We start from the raw sequence: 18,497 nt of genomic DNA on the forward strand, positions 1-18,497 counted from the left end.
GTGCACTGATGGTGGAGACTACCCAAGGGAACCCAGACTTACTTTCAGAAGAGGTGAATTGGGATTTTGTGGATTTTTTTACCTTGCAAGAATTTGTTCCTGAACCTTCGTCACCTTCTCCTTCATTACCGCACATGGAAAATTTTAGACAGAGACAGAAAGAAGAATTGGAGAAATTTATACAACAGCAAAAGGAAGCGGAACAAGCTTTTCTCCTACAGCAACAGCAGCAAGAAGAAGAGGTAAGAAAAAAACAACAACAACAAGAAGCAGCAGCAAAGAAACAAGGGTGTCAAAATCAAACGGTCACGGTACTGTTAGACATTTTAGCGGAGTTAAGAAGTCTGAAACAAATGTATCAGACTTCTTTATACGGCCGAAGAGAATACGACCTTCCCAAGCTAAACACTCCAATCCTGTGACTACGCCTACTGCACCACCCTTAGTGATTTCAACGAAATCATCATCAACAGTACGCAGTCCAGAAGTAGGCCTTGGCCATGGCAAAGGCTTAAGACAGTTAAAGTTGATTGTTTAAACTCACCCCTTACACCAAAAAAGGCCCTTTTCAGGGCCATCCACGTCTCTCGAAAAGAGATAGACTTTCAATTGCCAATAACTAAAAAAAAACATTTTACCCAATAGTACCTGTCTGTGTATGAGTGTGCGTGAGTGTAGGTTCTTATTTTACTATTACGACCCTGACAACATGCGTACCGAACGAGAAACTTTCTACGCTTGGTACCAGGTTCACGCCTCCGACCCTTTCGACTTTCAGGAAGAAATGCTAAAGTATCGTCATCCAAAATGTCATCATCGACAAACAAAACCCTAAAGAAGCCTTCATGAGGGCAGGCAAAAATGTCTTGCTGCAAACGGGCAAAGACATTTTAGGCCAACGAGAAACACCTATAAATGCCCTGCACGCTACCGAGTCAGGCATTCAGCAAGGACAAGGCAGAAAGAGACGACGAAGAAAACACCCTTTCACCAGACTTCAAGCGAGAAAGGCCAAGAAAAGAAGAACCGTTCGAGACTTAGACGTTTTCGATTATTGAGAAAAGAGACAAAAAAATGATGCACCGAGAATCTTGCGCTTGTTCCAAGACAGAACTGGATCTGTTTGCCATGCCCCCCACGATGATGACGATGCAAGAATCCCAGTGGGTGGAATTTCACCCCGTCTCCTCACTGACCGATTCCGCTCCCATCGAGTTTGAAATCAAAGGACAGCCCGAAGATTACATCGATCTGAATAGCAGTTACTTGTACCTGAAAGTCAAAATTTTAGATAAGACTGGAGGTGCTATAGACGATGAAGCAGTAGCTCCCGTCAACAATTTCATGCATTCCTTGTTCAGTGGAGTGGACTTGTACTTGAATAACAAACTGGTCAGCAGCAGCATGGATACTTACCCTTATCGTGCCTACCTGGAAAATCTCTTGACGTACGGAATAGATGCCAAGAACACTCATCTCAATGCCTGTGTGGTATGGGAAGCTGACGAACCTACCAAGTTTGAAATATTGGAAACTGATGAAAAGAAAGACAACAATGATGGATTTGTAGAACGAAGAAAGAGAATCACGGGAGCCGACACAAGTTTAGAACTGATGGATCGTTTGCATTTGGACATGTGGTTGCAAGAAAAGTATTTGCTGAACGGGGTGGATGTCCGCCTGAGACTGAATCGTAGCAGTGCCGCTTTCCATTTGATGGCTGATAGTGACGGTTACAAAACCAAAATCCTAGAAGCCAGACTCTACGTACGCCGTGTGGAAGTGTTACCTAAAGTGGGAAACGACATCAGTCAGACGTTGAGCAGAACGACTGCCAAGTATCCCATACGACGCGTGGAAGTGAAAACCTTCACCATTCCCAAGGGACAGCGATCCATGATCGAAGATCATCTGTTCCAAGGACAGTTACCCAAACGTTTGATCGTTGGTATCGTCGAGAATACAGCCTTCAACGGAGCTGCCGAAAAAAATCCTTTCTACTTTCAACACTTTGGCGTGTCCAAAATCGAAGTCAGTCGCGATGGCAAGACCTTGTGTACCCGACCTTTCGAACCTGACTTTACCAAGAAGAATTACTTGAGATCGTACTTGTCCCTGTACGAAGCCACCGGACAGTTAGGAACCAATACCAGTCACGGTATTACGTACGAGGATTATGCAGGAGGCTACGCTTTGTGGGCTTTCGATTTCACTCCAGACCAAGGCGGCGACGAGGGACATTTCCACCCTATAAAATCCGGCCAGATTCGTGTGGAAATTCAGTTTAAAGACCGAGACCCCGATGAAACGGTGAACGTCATCCTGTATGCAGAATTCGATAATACCATAGAAATCAACAGTTTGAGAGAAGTCATCCTAGATTACTAGAAACCATGGAAGACTGTTATCCCTCTTTACCTAGTGGAGAAACTTTTAGTGTTGGATTATTGTTAAAAAATGTTAGAGTTGTTGTTGTTTAGTGTTAAGTGATTTTTGAATAAAAAATGTTGTGTTTTGAAAAAATTGTTTGATGTTATATTGTTGGATTATTGTTAAAAATGTTAGAGTTGTTGTTTAGTGTTAAGTGATTTTTGAATAAAAAATGTTGTGTTTTGAAAAAATTGTTTGATGTTATATTGTTGGATTATTGTTAAAAATGTTAGAGTTGTTGTTTAGTGTTAAGTGATTTTTGAATAAAAAATGTTGTGTTTTGAAAAAAATGCCTTTGTCTTTTGTTTAGCTATAAGAATGTTGGACTGATGCTCTTTCATTTCTTACTATCCCTCTCATGACACTCACTAAACGTTGCGACTCAAAAACCGTGTGGGGGATGTTTTCCTTCACGTCCGCGCTTTGACTTTAAGAACCGGGGTTGTTTCCAGTCTAACCATCCATTGTCGACTCATCCTCCTACGAAGATGTGCTCCAAACTAGCTAAGCTCAACGAAGCCTACGTGAATTTGCATAGGGTCAGACACAGTCTGATACCGAAGCCAGAAGAAATAGAGAATGTGAGAATGTTAAAAATCACTGAAGACCTGATAGAAGAGCTCTTCAGAGAAGAAATGAACAGGGAAAAAGAAGAATGGACAGAGAAGTACAGACTTCAGAGACAGCAGCAACAGCAGCAACAACAACAACAGCAGCAGCAACCTGAAGCTGACAGAGGCTTTGTCGATTGTCGTATCGACACCAAAGAGTTCTTCTTCTCTTTTCGAAGAAGCAGACCTATCGCCAGAAAGTCTATCCTCAGAGGACATCGCATTCTTAGAAACTAAAAAAAACGATTGCCATAGCAAACAAAAAAACAGCCCTTTTCAGGGCTACCCAATACTCTAGAAAAGAAATAACGATCGATTTGCCAATGTGTGTAGGTAGAGTAGTGTGAATATAAACACTAACTCTTTTTCAAAAAATGTGAGGGTATGTGTTTGTGTATAGGATTGTGTGTTTGTGTGTTTGTAAGTGATCAAGTAGGTTGGTGTGGATAGTAGATTAAAATTATGTCTTTTTTGGTGTTTGAGGTGTAGATTTGAGGTTAGATTGGATTGCTTTGCGTATGTAAATAGTCTATTGAAGTGATTTATAAAAAATTTTACAATAGTGATGGGTAGCATAAAAAAGTGAGTGAGTGTTTCTTTTAGGTCCGCGCATTGTTGTTTTTTGGTCATGATCTAGGTAAGATGAATTTTATGTTTTTAGGGGGATGTTTTCCTTCACGTCCGCGCTTTCAGTATAAATTAAAAACTAATCGTCAGTTGGGCCCATCGTCGACCTGTTAACAGCAAGACAATGAATACAAGGATTGTGAAGCTGCTAGAACTCCAGATGCACCTGGAATATGCCAGGCGTATAGTAAACGAACTATCAGCGGAGGCTATCGTAGAAGAAGCAAGAATAAAGAAGGAAGAGGAGGAGAGAAGAGAGAGGGAAGAAGAGGAAAAGAAAATAGGAGAGAGGATGTCATACAATATTCTCGAGACAGAGGATTGGGGTGCTGAAGCGAATCATCCCGCCTCTGCACTCTCAAGACAAAAAGTAAAAAGAGACTGGAGTCAAAGATGTGTGTGTGGTGCCAGGCCTGGAAGGTGCCACCATTAGATAGGTGCATCTGGAGTTCAAAAAACAGCCCTTTTAAGGGCTACCCAATACTCTAGAAAAGAAATAACCATCAATTTGCCAATGTGTAGGTAGAGTAGTGTGAATATAAACACTAACTCTTTTTTAAGATAGTGTGAGGGTATGTGTTTGTGTGTTGGTGCTTGTAAGAGCTAAGGTATGTTTGTGTGAATATTATGGGTTTCTTTATTGTTTCTTAGCGTAGGTGAAGAGTATAGTTTGGGTTTTGTAAGCGCTCACGTACGATTGTGTGGATAGTAGATTATGGATTTTGTTTATTGTTTGTTAGCGTATGTGAAGAGTATAGTTTGGGTTTTGTAAGCGCTCACGTACGATTGTGTGGATAGTAGATTATGGATTTTGTTTATTGTTTCTTAGCATATGTGGAGAGTATAGTTAGGGTTTTATTATATGAAATGAAAAAGTAGGGGATGTTTTCCTTCACGTCCGCGCTTTTCGTATAAGAACCCATAGTATTCGTCGTTCAAACCATTCTGCAAAGAATAAAAAAAGAAGATGGCTTCTAACCAAATGGACAAAATGGAAAAATTGCAAAACGTCCTCGACAATTTAGGAATGATAGAGCAAATGTTGGTTAACCTAAACGAGGATCACTATTCTTATAGTCCCCATCGAGTGAAAATGGAGATAAACAATTTACGAAAAATGAAGGTAATCATCAGTGATCTGTTGAAAGAAATAAAGGAGGAGAAGGAGGATGAAGAGGAAAGGATAAGGATGAGAGCATGGAATGAAAAAATTGAAAAAGAAGAAGAAAATGAAAAGAGGAAGAAAGAAGAGGAGGAAGAGAAGAAGAAAGAAGAGCAGGAGAAAAAAAAGAAAGAAAAGAAGAGAAAGAGTGTTGGAGATAAAATAAGAACTTGGTGGAGAAAAAGAAGAAACTAGAAGCAGAAGAAGAAGAAGAAAACCCAAAGGCCCTTTTCAGGGCCAGCCATATTTCTCGAAAAGAGATAGCCTTTCCATTGCCTACCCCTTTTTTAAAAAAATTTTAAAAAAAAAAAAAAAAAAAAATCCCATGTTCAATTTCCCTTGACGCTATAAAGTCCCACCCTGTTTAAATTCCTTTGACGCTAAACCATCCCACGATTTTTCTCCATGTTAATTTCCCTTGACGCTGATCTGACCCACGATTTTTCTCCATGTTAAATTTCCCTTGACGCTAATCTGACCCAGGGGTCTCTGTAATGCTAATTCCCATTGACGCTAATGTACCCCACTTTACTACTGATATTAATTTTGGACACAGGGGATACCACCCCCATGTTTTCCTGACTCGTGATATGTCGGCCTATTCTGTGCACAGCTTTAAAAGATGTAATGTTTATCCATCGAGCTATAGAAATGAAATACATTTACTGTAGACTGTTTCTGTCAGCAGTTAAGTTGAGTAATTAGGTCAGGTTTATAGCTAGTTTACAAAATTCAATGTAGAATGCCAATAAATGACAAGATATATTTTTGCAAACTAAAGTGATCTTGAAAAAAAATTAGTAAAGTTTAACATTTTATAAAAAATAAGCTATTATGTGGAAAAGAAACAACAATGAAAAAGGATGCAATGTGTTTACGTCTAGTTTTGGAAGGTACCGTCTCTAAGGTACCGTCATAATTGTACCGTAGTTTAATGGGTGGAAAGGCCATTGAAAGGTAAGGGCAGTGCGGAGACCATCGAGTATGTTCCAGAATAGCTGAATCTTTGTAGATACATAGATCCATTCGTAACTTCAGTCCGCAAGCGAAACACTGTACTTCGTATCCAAATCCTGACTCAGGTCCGAAGTAGACAAATCCTGTTCTAGCTAAAACATACGAAGAAGGTAATCCTTCCCTATCCGTAGGCCATTTTTGAAATGTGTCCAATCGACGGGCACAATCACAATAGTCAGGTAAGAAGACTGGAAAATGGTAGGGTTTGAACTTGGAGTTCTCACTGGATTTCTCACTCGATTCTTGCTGTGGCGAAGTCATCCTTCTGGTGGGTGGCTATCCTCTTACAACCAATGTTTTATACCGACATGTCCATACGGCAAAGTAAAGTGGGTGGGAAGCCGCACTCGCTCTGCTACACGATTTGATAGACTTTTTCCAAGGGTCGACTGACAATGTGGTGTATGGGTAAATGTACAATCTTGTTGGGTTGATAGGTGGTCACTTTCTCTAGACTGCAAGGCTTCTTTCAATACGCCAAAGTTGACCACTCTACTGGTACGATAATTCAGAGTAAGTCCTTTTACTTTACACTTCGTGTGCACTTCTCCTTGTTTGTCCCAGTATTCGTAGCCATAATTTTTGGGACCGCCACTGACGAAACTTAGAATCTTGTCATCGGGGTGCTCGTCTGTCCAGGCTCCTAAACGGTCTCCTTCGATGTCAGGGTGCTGTTGACTCGGGTGATCGATATAAATGCAACTGTCCATGTCAAAGTACAAGACACGTTCCCCTAACAGTTCTAAAGCTTCGTACAATTTTAAGCGAGCATGAGCTGTCATGTAAGCTGCAGTGATGACATTTCCAAAGGGGTCATCTTCTACAAAGTTCAGATCTTCTTCGTAATTCACCAAGATCAAATCCTCACGAACGACGTCCACGTGTTTCATGAATTTGGCTTTGTCGTGAATCATCTGAAAGTAGCGGGAAGGTTCGGTCAAATACTCCGTCTTGGGTAAACACGGTCATTGTGCCATTTTACCCCACAAGCAATTTAACATCACTTTGGCAAACGATCGCCTGCCTTCGTTTTTCTCAATGTGATCTAAAGTAATGCCTTCTTGTGCCCAGAATTTCTCTCTGAATGTCTTTTGGTCTTCGGGAGTGTGACACCAGGACAGATAGCCACTGGCTTCTTGCTCAGTTTCAAAAAGGCATCCACGTAGTCTGCGAAAATGCCTTTCTGCGTGGGGTCACCCTTGTGGAATTATTGTGTCTTGGGAAAGTGGCAAATTTCGTACACTTCTAACAGTTGGTATCCCGTGTTCAGAGCTTTGAACAATTCTACGCTGACCCATGTCCCCGTCAAGGCCCGTTCTTCCTGGGTGTGATGACAAGGTTGATCTTGGTTGCACGTTTCAGCACAAGTACGGCACAAAGGAAACATAAGTTTGCCTTGGCAATGGCGAGGTAAGACGGGATGGTATAGGTTCGTTGGAGGCAAAACTTTGCATTTGATCAAGCCTTCGTATTGTCGAATGTTTTTTAGGTCGATGTGTTCGGTGAACAATTGTGGGTGCCCTGCAGGAAAGCAACAATATTTGCACACGTAGGGATACAGTGAACACACGTCCAAGTATTTGATTTCTTCTCCTTTCTCTTCGTCAGCTTGGTACAGCAAACAGGTGGCATTGGTCCTTCCTCCGTACAAACTATCACTTGGGTTCAGGGGGTCCATGAACTGGTAACTTTCCACGAGGCGTTTAAACTCGGGATCGGTGTTCAAACGGTGATTGTATTTGTGTTCCCACATTTCCACCACTTGGTATCCTTCCTGTTCTAACTTTAGGCGTCGCTGACAAATGGCCTGGTACAAGTCTTCCATGGTTCGTTGTAAGAACTGATTTTTAGTGCCGCGGTCAGGGTAACAGACGGGACATCCGTGAAATAAGCAACCGTTAAACTCGTACATGATCTTGGGGTTTTCTAAGTCCCAGCCATCGACCGAATGCATTCCGATGATCTTTTCGCCCTGTCCATTGCGGGCATGCTGAATCCATTAGTCTTCCTTGTCGCACAAGTAATGCAACCAGCATGGGGCTTTGACCGAGTATTGACGTTTGACATAGTTGGTCGTTTGAGGACTGATGACAGCCACAGTGTTTTCAAGCATGAATCGTTGTCGGTAGACTAAGGAACACGCTTTGGCAATGGTGCAAGCCTCTTTTAAATGATCAACCCCTCCGTGTTCCATGAACAGTTCTTGAAATTTTCCACAGCATCGCCGTAAAATGTCCACGTCGGAACGACAATACTTTAACATTTCTTCCTGAAAGTCGAAGGGGTCAGAGGCATGAGCCTGGTACCAAGCGTAGAAAGCTTCTCGTTGTTCGGTACGCATGTTGTCGGGGTCGTAATAGTGAGCCTCAGGCAGATGGGGTAGAACGGCATGTTGATTGGCTTCCGTACTGAAAAAGTGTGGAAAGTACCCTTTAGCCATTTCTGTCATTCCAAACGTTTTAGGCATTCGACTCAAAGGCATGGCCAAGTAACTCATCGAATCTTTAAACTGTACTTGTCCCACTTGCATGAAAATGATTTTGGCTCCGTTCAAAGTCACTTTAGGACGTTCGGTGCCTTGTTCCGTATAGTATCTGAGAAGAAACTGTCCATCGTATCCGGAGAAATTGTGAGCCATCACCGTGGCATGACGATGACAATCTCCATAACGTTCGATGTCCTCTTGGCTCCACGTCTTGTCGATGGGGTCTAAGACCCATCGGGCAAAATCGGCTAACGTGTTTGGTCCCCGAAAGATTTTTTCACGTCCTCCAGGAATCTTGCTGCAGTGAGGGCAATGACTGAAGATAGGTTCTTGAATGCACTTCTCGCACACTCGATGAGCCACGCAGAAATTAGGAATGTGAATGCCGGTCTCTTGCATGCATTCGAAATCGAAAAAGATGAAATTGCCTTTCTTCTTGTGACCGTCCTCTTTCTCTGGTGGGGGTTGGTATTTTTGCACGTAGCATTGGTGTTCCAAGTCCACGATGTGGTGACAAATGTGACATTTTTTCTTTCCTCGACATACGTGTGCCTTGGCATTATTGGTAAGTATGCCTTGTCCACAGGTAGGGCACAATCTCAGGAATTGACAAGCACATTTCTTCTGTGAACCTTGTGTTTTCAAATGTTGTTGGTAACAGGTAGGACTGACAAACGTGCGCAAACAAGTCGAACAAGGCACTGGTCCTTCGCTGAGACAGGGTGGAGAGGCCAAACATCCTGGGCATTTCATTCCACAATGCTTGTGTTGCTCTCGATTGTTATAACCATAGTCACATTTCTCACAATAATAACTGTATCCCAGGAATCCAGTGATACTGGTAATGGTATCGAAATGGTCATCGTGATGATAGACATGAATGTATTTTCCGTCCTTAAAATCTTGGCCTCGAAACAACAGAGTTCCACGCATTTCTTGAGGGTGCACTTTCAAGGTGTAGCGTGGAGCTAGGGCATCTTGCAATTTTTGCATCTCAGGAATGCCACAGGGTGTGTCTTTGGACAGTCCGGCTTGTTGCAACAGGAGTTCTGCTTCATTTCGTTGTTTGGCTCAGTCGGATTGTTGAATAGTTTTCCAGGTTCTTTTCCATTCTACTGTGTCGTTCTTGTTGGCATAGGTTCGTCCCACCACGATGGCACGGGCTAAACACATCTGGTCTTGAGGGTTGTTAATTCGGACGAGACTCTTTTTGGTGTTGCGAAGGTCGTCCACCAATAACATCTTTTTGCATCCAGTTCCTTGAGGAGGAGAGACCTGGGCCATTTTCAGTGTGGCTTTACCATCGGTGATGTCAAACTGGTCATTAGATTGTTGCACCTGTTGTATCTTGTCCATGACTTTGGAAGGGGTCAGTTCTGCGGGTCTGCTAAACTCGATCCAAACAGGGGATTTCAAACCGTCGTGATCTATGGATAGTGTCAAGCGATCGTCTTCTTTGGCTTGACATTGTCGCTTGAGTGCGGTGAGCAAAGAATCCCACATCTCGGTGATAAACCCTTCTGCTTTCTCCAAGGGTACGTCGGCCTTGAAATCTTTAAATTTCACCGTATAGGTGTAAGCCGTGGTTCTAAATTTTCTAGAGGAGCGCTTTTCCGTCTCTCGAATGGAATAGTACTTTTCAGGGTTGACTAAGGGTGGTGAACTTGGTTTAGAGGGTTCGGATTCTGGTTCACTCATGTCCTCTTCAAAATCACTGGCATGAATTTGTGCCAAGATTTCAGCCCTGGTACGAGGCGATAGATCACGTTTCTGCCTCTTACTTTCTTCTTCTTCTTCTTTCTTCTCGAATGAATGGGATCGTTTCATCTTGAGTGCAAAACGTCAAATGACTCAAGTTTAAACACCATAGACTAATTTATAGTCTTGGCAAACCAGCGTATATAAAAAGGGTGTGTGTCTTGTCCTTTCACTATTCATTTCACTCTCAAGCCGAGCACAACGATGGAAGAGACTACCCAGATGGAACGTTTCGTCAGAGCTTTGCGAGGGGTCATTAGAAAATTCTCTTCAGACCAGCCGACGGACTAATCTCCTTCCTTTCGAGATAAAAGTCAAGATACTTGCTATATCTGTCAGAAGAAAGGGCATTGGTCTTCAGAGTGTCCAGACCGTCAAAAAAGAAAAAAACAGGGGCTAAAAAGACAAAAGTCAAGATACCTGTTATTATTGTCAAGAAAAAGGACATTGGTCTCCAGATTGCCCAAAAAAGAAACAAGAGGAGTCAGAAGAAAAGAAGGATTCTTCAGAAGAAGAGAGGGATTCTTCGGAAGAAGAGAGGGATTCTTCGAAAGAAGAGAGGGATTCTTCAGAGGAAGAAAGAAGACAATTCTATTTAAAAGAGGCAAAGAAACAGGAGAAGAAAAGAAGAAGGGAAGAAAATGAGGAAAAAGACCAAGTGACGTCACAGACTGCTCTCTTCGGATTGGATGCGAGCTGACTGAATTTTGTAACGCGTGTTCGGATTGGTGAATGAACTCAATCCGTTTCAATCCTACCTCTGCCTATAAATAAGCGCAGTTCAGTGCATTGATTCACTTGTTCTCGTCGCTTCAAGATGTGGACCGATGTGCAATCTTCTACGCTTGTGTCTTCCATGATGTTTAGGACGGACATGCTCATGTATGTCAGGTCCAAGTGGACTGTTGTTGATAGGACAGATACTAGTCAATGGATGAGGAGAGTTTACATAGAAAGACAAGGATGTCTCAAGAGGGTACTTGTGTATGGACCGGCAGTTAGAAGGAGTTTAAGAAGAAGAAGAAGATGTGACAGATGCCATCTATGTTAATATTAATATTAACATAAACCCAAAGGCCCTTTTCAGGGCCAGCCATATTTCTCGAAAAGAGATAGCCTTTCCATTGCCTACCCCTTTTTTTTAAAAATTTAAAAAAAAAAATAAAAAAAAAATCCCATGTTCAATTTCCCTTGACGCTATAAAGTCCCACCCTGTTTAAATTCCTTTGACGCTAAACCGTCCCACGATTTTTCTCCATGTTAATTTCCCTTGACGCTAATCGGACCCACGATTTTTCTCCATGTTAAATTTCCCTTGACGCTAATCTGACCCAGGGGTCTCTGTAATGCTAATTCCCATTGACGCTAATGTACCCCACTTTACTACTAATATCATTTTGAATAGAATATTCTAGTGACAATTGCCTCTTTTCAAATGGTAAGCATTGCTTTTTTTATTTTCGTCAATCTGTCAAATTCGGTATGCATTTTGCTTTAATATTTGAGATGGAAACCTTAGGTGCATAGAAATGTCAGACAGCATTGTACATCATGGATGGTGTCCAACATACTTTTATGATCATAAAACAAAATCCCATTTTTTAGTTATGGCCACTGATTTAAAATATATTCATCCAAGCTAAATATAATAATAATAATAATGAGGACTTTGATAGCGCCTAATCTTTAAAAGCTCTAAGCGCTTTGCAACATTAGACAACATAAAAACATACACAATGATATGATTACAAAAACAAACACCATGAAATTAGAAAACATAAAAAACATGCTGAGAATATTTAAGGTAGTTAACATTATTAAGTCATTAAGTTTGTTTTTGTAGTCAGAATAAGTAGTTTTGAGAGCACTCTTGAATGGGATCACTGCGTCTTTGTGTCTAAGTTCAGTGGGCAATTCATTCCATGTTGCTGGGCCCTGGTATGCAAAAGAATGCTGTCCATGTGACTTTGTAGTGAGAATAATGAGTATATGATTGTCGGAAGAGGAGTGTAAGTATCTTGCTTGTGTGTACACATAGGTGAGGTCGGATAGGTATGTTGGACTAGAGTCTGTCAGTGAAACGTAGCACAGAGAACTAATGTTGTGTTTGATTCTGGATCGAATGGATAGCCAGTGTTGGGTACAGAGCAGCGGGGAGGTGTGCTCTGATTGTGGTACTCTAAGTATGATCCAAGCAGCTATGTTTTGAACTTTTTGAAGTCTCTGCAGTAGATATTAAGATGAACCAGACAGAATTGAGTTACCATATTCCAGTCTTGAAAGTAGTAATGAACACACAAGTGTTTTAGTGGCATCAACTGAAAGATATCTGAGAATGGAGCTGATGCGTCTCAGCTCAAGATATGCAGCCTTGCATATGTTCATGACATGTTGGTGCAATGTGAGAGTACTGTCCAGAGTAACACCTAGGTTTTGTACTGATTGTTTGAATTTAATGTTGGTGTTGCTGATATTTATTGTGTGAGGTAAAGGATGTGAATGAGAAAGTCTTTGTGTTGTAATCAGAATGGCCTCAGTTTTATCATCATTCATCTGCAGCTTGTTACAAGTCATACATGATTTCACATCAGAAATGCACATCTCTACACCTTGGATGGTAGCATCAACTTCAGTTGGGTGGCTAGATTTGTATATTTGGGTGTCATCAGTGTACAATTGGTGAGACACTGGATGATGATCTATGACACTTGAGAGCAGCTGAGTGTATAGAGTGTAGAGAACAGGTCCAAGAACAGACCCCTGTGCAACACCACAACATAGATCAACTGGGCTGGAGTGTAATCTATTTGCAGACACAATTTGTGTCCTGTGGCAAGGGCGATATGCAGATTGTACATTGCTAAAAAGACTGTTTGAATTCAGACAAGATGCAAGCTGGGATTGAACAACCTTTTGTAAGATTTTTTATATGAATTGGAGATTAGAAACCGGGCAGTAGTTCTTTAAATCCTTATGGTGTAGTGTTAGTTTCTTCAGCAGAGGTTCTACAATGGGAGTTTTGAAAAATGATGGAAATTATGCTGATGAGAGAGGGGTATTAATAACATCAGTTAGTGAAGGCAATACTGGATCTAAGCACTCAAGCAGCAGTAATGTTGGAATTGGATCAAGTTCACATGACTTTGGTGCACTCTAGGATGATTATTTAAAGATGAAAATCTCAAGTGGAAACCTTTCTGGTCAGCCATCTCATCCAAAACCTCCTGAAATGGAGAGTATTTTGCAGACTCTAAGATTTCCTCTTATCCTGCTGGTATGTTCTATTTAGTTTATCTGGTCTCTTTTTATTTTTTATCAATCGCTTTTATACCATGCCACAATTGGAAATTCTTTATCAAAAGTATGTATAAATTTCATCATTTTTCTGTCTGTTTAATAAGATGTGTTTAAGAGTACTTACTTACTCATGATGCTGTATATATGAGATTAGATGTTTTGTTAAAAAAGAATGCATTTTGTGATATATTGTATCACTGCTTTATATACAGTGGTCATTGCAACCAGTATGCATTTTGTTTACATGCCAAAAAATCCAGTCTCATTTCTTTGTTTCTTTTTTACTGCAATTAAGGAGTAGTGATAATCTTTATACTCTTAGCTGCATCCAGAAGGACAACACCATCACCATCCCCATCCACTCTGGAGTGGAGAATATAAAGATTTCTCTCTGCCAGTTCCTCTGCAAGTAGTAAGTATTGAGGATGGAAAAAAATGTACATTATAGAATAATGAAACAAATACTACAGGTGTTGACTTTTATATAATCTCTTATTTCATTTACAGCTCTCTAAATACGAATAGGTCAATTATACACTGTATTTATGAATTTAATTCTCATCTAAGGTAGTAGAACTGTTTTATGTTTGACATAATGTTGGGTAATTTGTGGCCATACACTAAAAACACATTTTGTAGCATTTAAAAATGCTTATGTTCAGTGCACGTAAAACTCATTGGTTTGTTGTCACTTCAGTTGATAATAGTCTTGTCATCTTGTAGACATTTTGAATGTTAGTGTTCAATGCTAAGGTCATATACATTGATTCAACATCAAAATTTGTTTGCAAAATGGAAGATTATGACATGAAAGCACAAGCTCTTGTAGCTTAGATACTGTTATTTCAGAACATTGTGAGATGTTAATTAATTAAATTATAGGTCATAAAACATACTGTTCAAGACTTATTTGTGCAAATAAACAATGAATTCTTTTTCATTGATGTGTCGACTGTTCATCATTCCATTGGTTTTTTTATTTTTCTTTCTGATGTATACCATTGTCTTGTGTAAGTCAGACGCCTAAACCATCAACATTGAATGCAGACTTTACAGACACCAGCAGTGAAACAACATATCCAGGGAATAAAAAAATAAAGGCTTATAGGGAAAAGTTTTCATATAAACTGTACAAAAACCATGTATTTCATTCCATAAATATATTTCATTGTTAAACCCATGTTCACTGTACAGATCTTTTTAAGGAGTTTATAATAATGATCTTGATCTTTCAAAACTAATTTCATCACAAATCTGTTACAGATTTCCAGTTCAATGTACTTATGAAACTGGACACAAATATTGAGAATTTGTTGGAGCAGCTGGCCCTCCAAGTTCATACACAAGGCCCAGACACAGAATATAGAGAAGAAATTCTTGCAATGCCATGTGATTCAGTGGAGGAACTAGAGGGCCTTTGCCAGAGGTTGGAGGAGAATCCCAAACTCTCCAAGAAAATGGTAAATTGGGGCTTTATTTTCTATTTAAAAAAACTGTTATAACCTTTATTTGCTGTTGTGAACCTCAATATGCATTATGCAAGTTCTGCAGTGCCTGTATAATTATTTTTGGGGGTGGGGTGAACATGTAGTGGTCGGCTGTTTTGTCTTACGGATGTAGGCCAAAACATGTTTAGAGATGAACATGTAACAGGTATTTTACTACATATACACTATTACATATTATGTGGCTACTTTAATTCAATCCTTGAGTGAATGTCATTTATGAAGTTAATAGATTCACGGTGGTTAATTTGGTTTATAATTGCTATTAGTACATTGTGTTGCATAGTTAATGTTATGAAATTTTTTTCAAGTTAGAGAAATTAAATTTGCTTGCAAAACCATGGCAAAAAATAACTATATACAAGCATATTTTGTCACATCGATCATGAAATACTACTACTAATAATAATATCAAAATCAAAAAATAGTAATATTATTATTATTATTATTTTCAGATATGCTACTTGAGCTCCCTTGGCAGGTTTACAATTGGGGATAGTGTCTGCAGGATGATGAAAAAGCTTAAAACAAAAAGACTGGCCAGAGTATAGTCCAAAGGGACGTAAAGGGAAAAAAGCATTTCAAGAGCTTGTGATATGTCAGGTTTTGATAAGTAAGTATGGCTTGATTTAAATTGTGTTTTTCATGTGACTTGCCAGAGATTTTTAAATGAATTGATAAAGTAACTTGAGACCACATTTCAAAGTACATGTTTTAAAAATATTCCATTGATTATTGCTGGCATTTAGAAAAATGCAATGCATCCTTTGTTGTGAAACTTATTTTAAAACATTGTATTACTCTTGCAGAAGCCTGCTTGAAAACTAATGGCAAAGCAAAGGCAAATGGAATGGAAGAGACCATATCAGAGACCCTCAAATATGCACCCAACCAACGCAGAATGATAAAAAACAAGGTAATCCAAATGACTCTTATTTCATCAATATTGGATTCAGTTTCGTCTTTTAAAGCATAGTATTTGCAAAGCGGATGCATTTCTAAACTGATAACAAAATCAGCTTATCCTATTGCCCAGGACTATCAGAGCTAGAGTCCAGCTAACTACAATATGCGTATATCTTGTCTGATCGGTCAAGTGCCTCCATTTGGAATTTTTATTCACATGAAATATTTGGATGAAATAAATTCATCTTTGTGCAAATTGATTGCACCATCCACTTGCCAGAAATGACAAGTAAGTGCAAAGTTATCTTGTATCATGGCTTAACGATAGTAAGGGAAGCACAAGTGCAGTGAAGAAAATTTCATACATTTTTATAATGCTGATTAACATGACTTCTGCATATGTAACTAGTGCTGAGATGATATGACTTTATTTAAGCATTACAATTTTGTTTTAATTTGCAGGTGCCTGAGCAGAAGAAGTAATAGATAAACTTTACAGTGGAGTTGGAGACTGATTCTGATTCATAATCTTAATTAAATCTAGAAAATAAACATTAAAGTCATATTAAAATATCTGTTGTATTGTTTCCTTCTTTCATTTTTCTCTTAAGAACAAATGTCTGAACCTTTAGTCTGTAAATTCAGTGGATTCCTTATCAGCCCATCTACTTTTACTTTACACCATGCTACTTTAAAAAAAAAATGAATTATCCCCATTGGGGTAGGTCCCCCCAACCCCCCACCCTACTTTGTCAACTTACCTGCCACATTTAAATCTAATGGAAGGCCCTGCTGTAAAGCCTGTTAGTAAAACTACCCAACAAGAGGATTTCATACATTTGCAACTCCTAGATGGATGGTAATGTTTTCATTTTTGTAATGTAGATTTGGACATTCTTGCCACCAGTATGGAATATGTGTTTCAGAAACACAAGCAGCTTTCATCAGATTTGCATATAGGTTTTATATGTTGTGAGTATGTTGTAGGAAGTTTTTTTAAATAACATCATATGAGATGATGCCAGTGGAAATGGCAGAAAAGTGTCTGTATTGTTCACCAACTACACCTTGTTCTTACAAAATGTGGCTGTTACACATTGCCATGATGATGTCACTGACAGCCATCAGTGAGGAATGCCCCAACAAGCATAATACAAATTGCTTCCCTTGTAATTGTTACAATTCCATTCTGACCAATCCTTTGTCCTAGTGGTTAGAGCGTCCGCCTCAGAAGCGGGAGGTCATGGGTTCAAACCCCAGCCAAGTCATACCAAAGACTTACAAAAATGGTATTAACAGCTACCTCGCTAGATGCTCAGCATTAAGAGGTTAGTGTTAGGACTGATTGGCCTGGTGTCAGGATAATGTGACTGGGTGCAACATCATACCACATGTTTGCAGCATGATGCCCCAGTGCTATACATCACTATAAACTGCCACACTGCAGACATCGTAGCAATATGACTGAAAAATTATTCAAGCTACGTTAAAAATCCAATCACACACACACAATTCCATTCTACGATCCAGAACCAACACTAATTCCGTACTACAGTTCTTGCATTTCAATCCAGTTTTGCTTTTGAAATGTAGTGCCACTCAATTCATAATGAACACATTCATTTCAAACACTCGCAAATACTTATTATTCCTGTCTACAACTGAAAAATATCTATATAAAAAAACGTGTAACTGTGTTTTATGCAAGGGCATGGAGATGCACAAAAACTTGCACCTGAAGCTTGAATAAAACCCCGACTGTGGATAAGACTTTACCCATCGATTACCCCAGCTTGGGGATAAATTCCGACCGTGGCGATTTATTATATATCCTATGACTGCTCCAGCTTGAGGGCAAAATCCAAGCACATCCCTAAAAAGATAACAAGTATAGTGGCTCTTTACCTTCTGTAAATGCCACTTGAGCTTCCTGATGCTGTTGTATCAGCCATTTGACAGAATCACGAATGTGGATATATTTCTTAATTGCCTCTAGTTGTTGAGCTAGTTTAGCTGTATGAAATTCCTTTGTGCAGACTCACTCATTATTAATATTACAACAGTGATTTAATTACACATCACCTGTCAGCACACCGATGATAAGTCAGTTATTTTATAACACACCAACAAGCTTGCCCCTTGCACCCCCCCCCCTTTTTTTTTATTTGGGCACCTGTGGACATGAATCTGCAAGGCTCAAATTGTCATTTTTAATATAAGATCTCAACATTTTTAAGGCCTTAATTTTAAAGACATCCTTAAAACCCCTAAAAGGTTATCAACTGGATCACCAGCCTTCGTTTAGAGTAACAGCAAGTATATATATATATATATATTTAGGTCTAAGGAAACACAATAAAAATGTTTGATTTAACAATGACATATTTGCCTCAGGTCTGTGATCCTGAAGTGAATATTAACTGTCCATTTATTTTCTTGGCTTTTCTTTGCTAGGAAATTGATTATAGAGATTTCTGCAATGGTGAAGGCAATGTAAAAATTGGTTACTATAACATACTTTTTACACCATGTTTGAAAAAATAAATCCAATGGAAAGGTTATAGTCTGAAAATCTTCATTAAATTAAGTTAATATAGGGGAAAAAACTTTAAGAGTTCATAAATATTTTTCAGTGCTGAATAAAGATATAACATAACACTTTCTGCTGTGATTTTAATAGTTTCTGAGAGCATGAAAAA

At 39.5% G+C, this 18,497-nt stretch overlaps 1 long non-coding RNA gene across 11 annotated transcripts in view; it reads left to right on the forward strand.

Moving 5' to 3' along the window:
- Positions 1 to 16,371, forward strand: part of LOC149795836 (uncharacterized) — a 735,181-nt gene extending 718,810 nt beyond the window's left edge. For 3 of the 11 annotated variants that reach the window (XR_016422433.1, XR_016422432.1, XR_016422426.1), the window contains exons 4-8: positions 13,683 to 13,799; positions 14,651 to 14,847; positions 15,348 to 15,505; positions 15,702 to 15,808; positions 16,261 to 16,371. This is a non-coding gene — a long non-coding RNA (uncharacterized LOC149795836). Of the gene's footprint in view, positions 1 to 10,332; positions 13,365 to 13,682; positions 13,800 to 14,649; positions 14,848 to 15,347; positions 15,506 to 15,701; positions 15,809 to 16,260 lie in introns of those variants that run through there. The other 8 variants (XR_016422427.1, XR_016422434.1, XR_016422425.1 and 5 more) reach the window with 4 other exon arrangements.
- Positions 16,372 to 18,497: the final 2,126 nt, after the last annotated feature.

This window comes from Sinohyriopsis cumingii, chromosome 7, assembly GCF_028554795.1.
Source record: "Sinohyriopsis cumingii isolate HCF-2022 chromosome 7, ASM2855479v2, whole genome shotgun sequence".
Lineage (NCBI taxonomy): Eukaryota > Metazoa > Mollusca > Bivalvia > Unionida > Unionidae > Sinohyriopsis > Sinohyriopsis cumingii.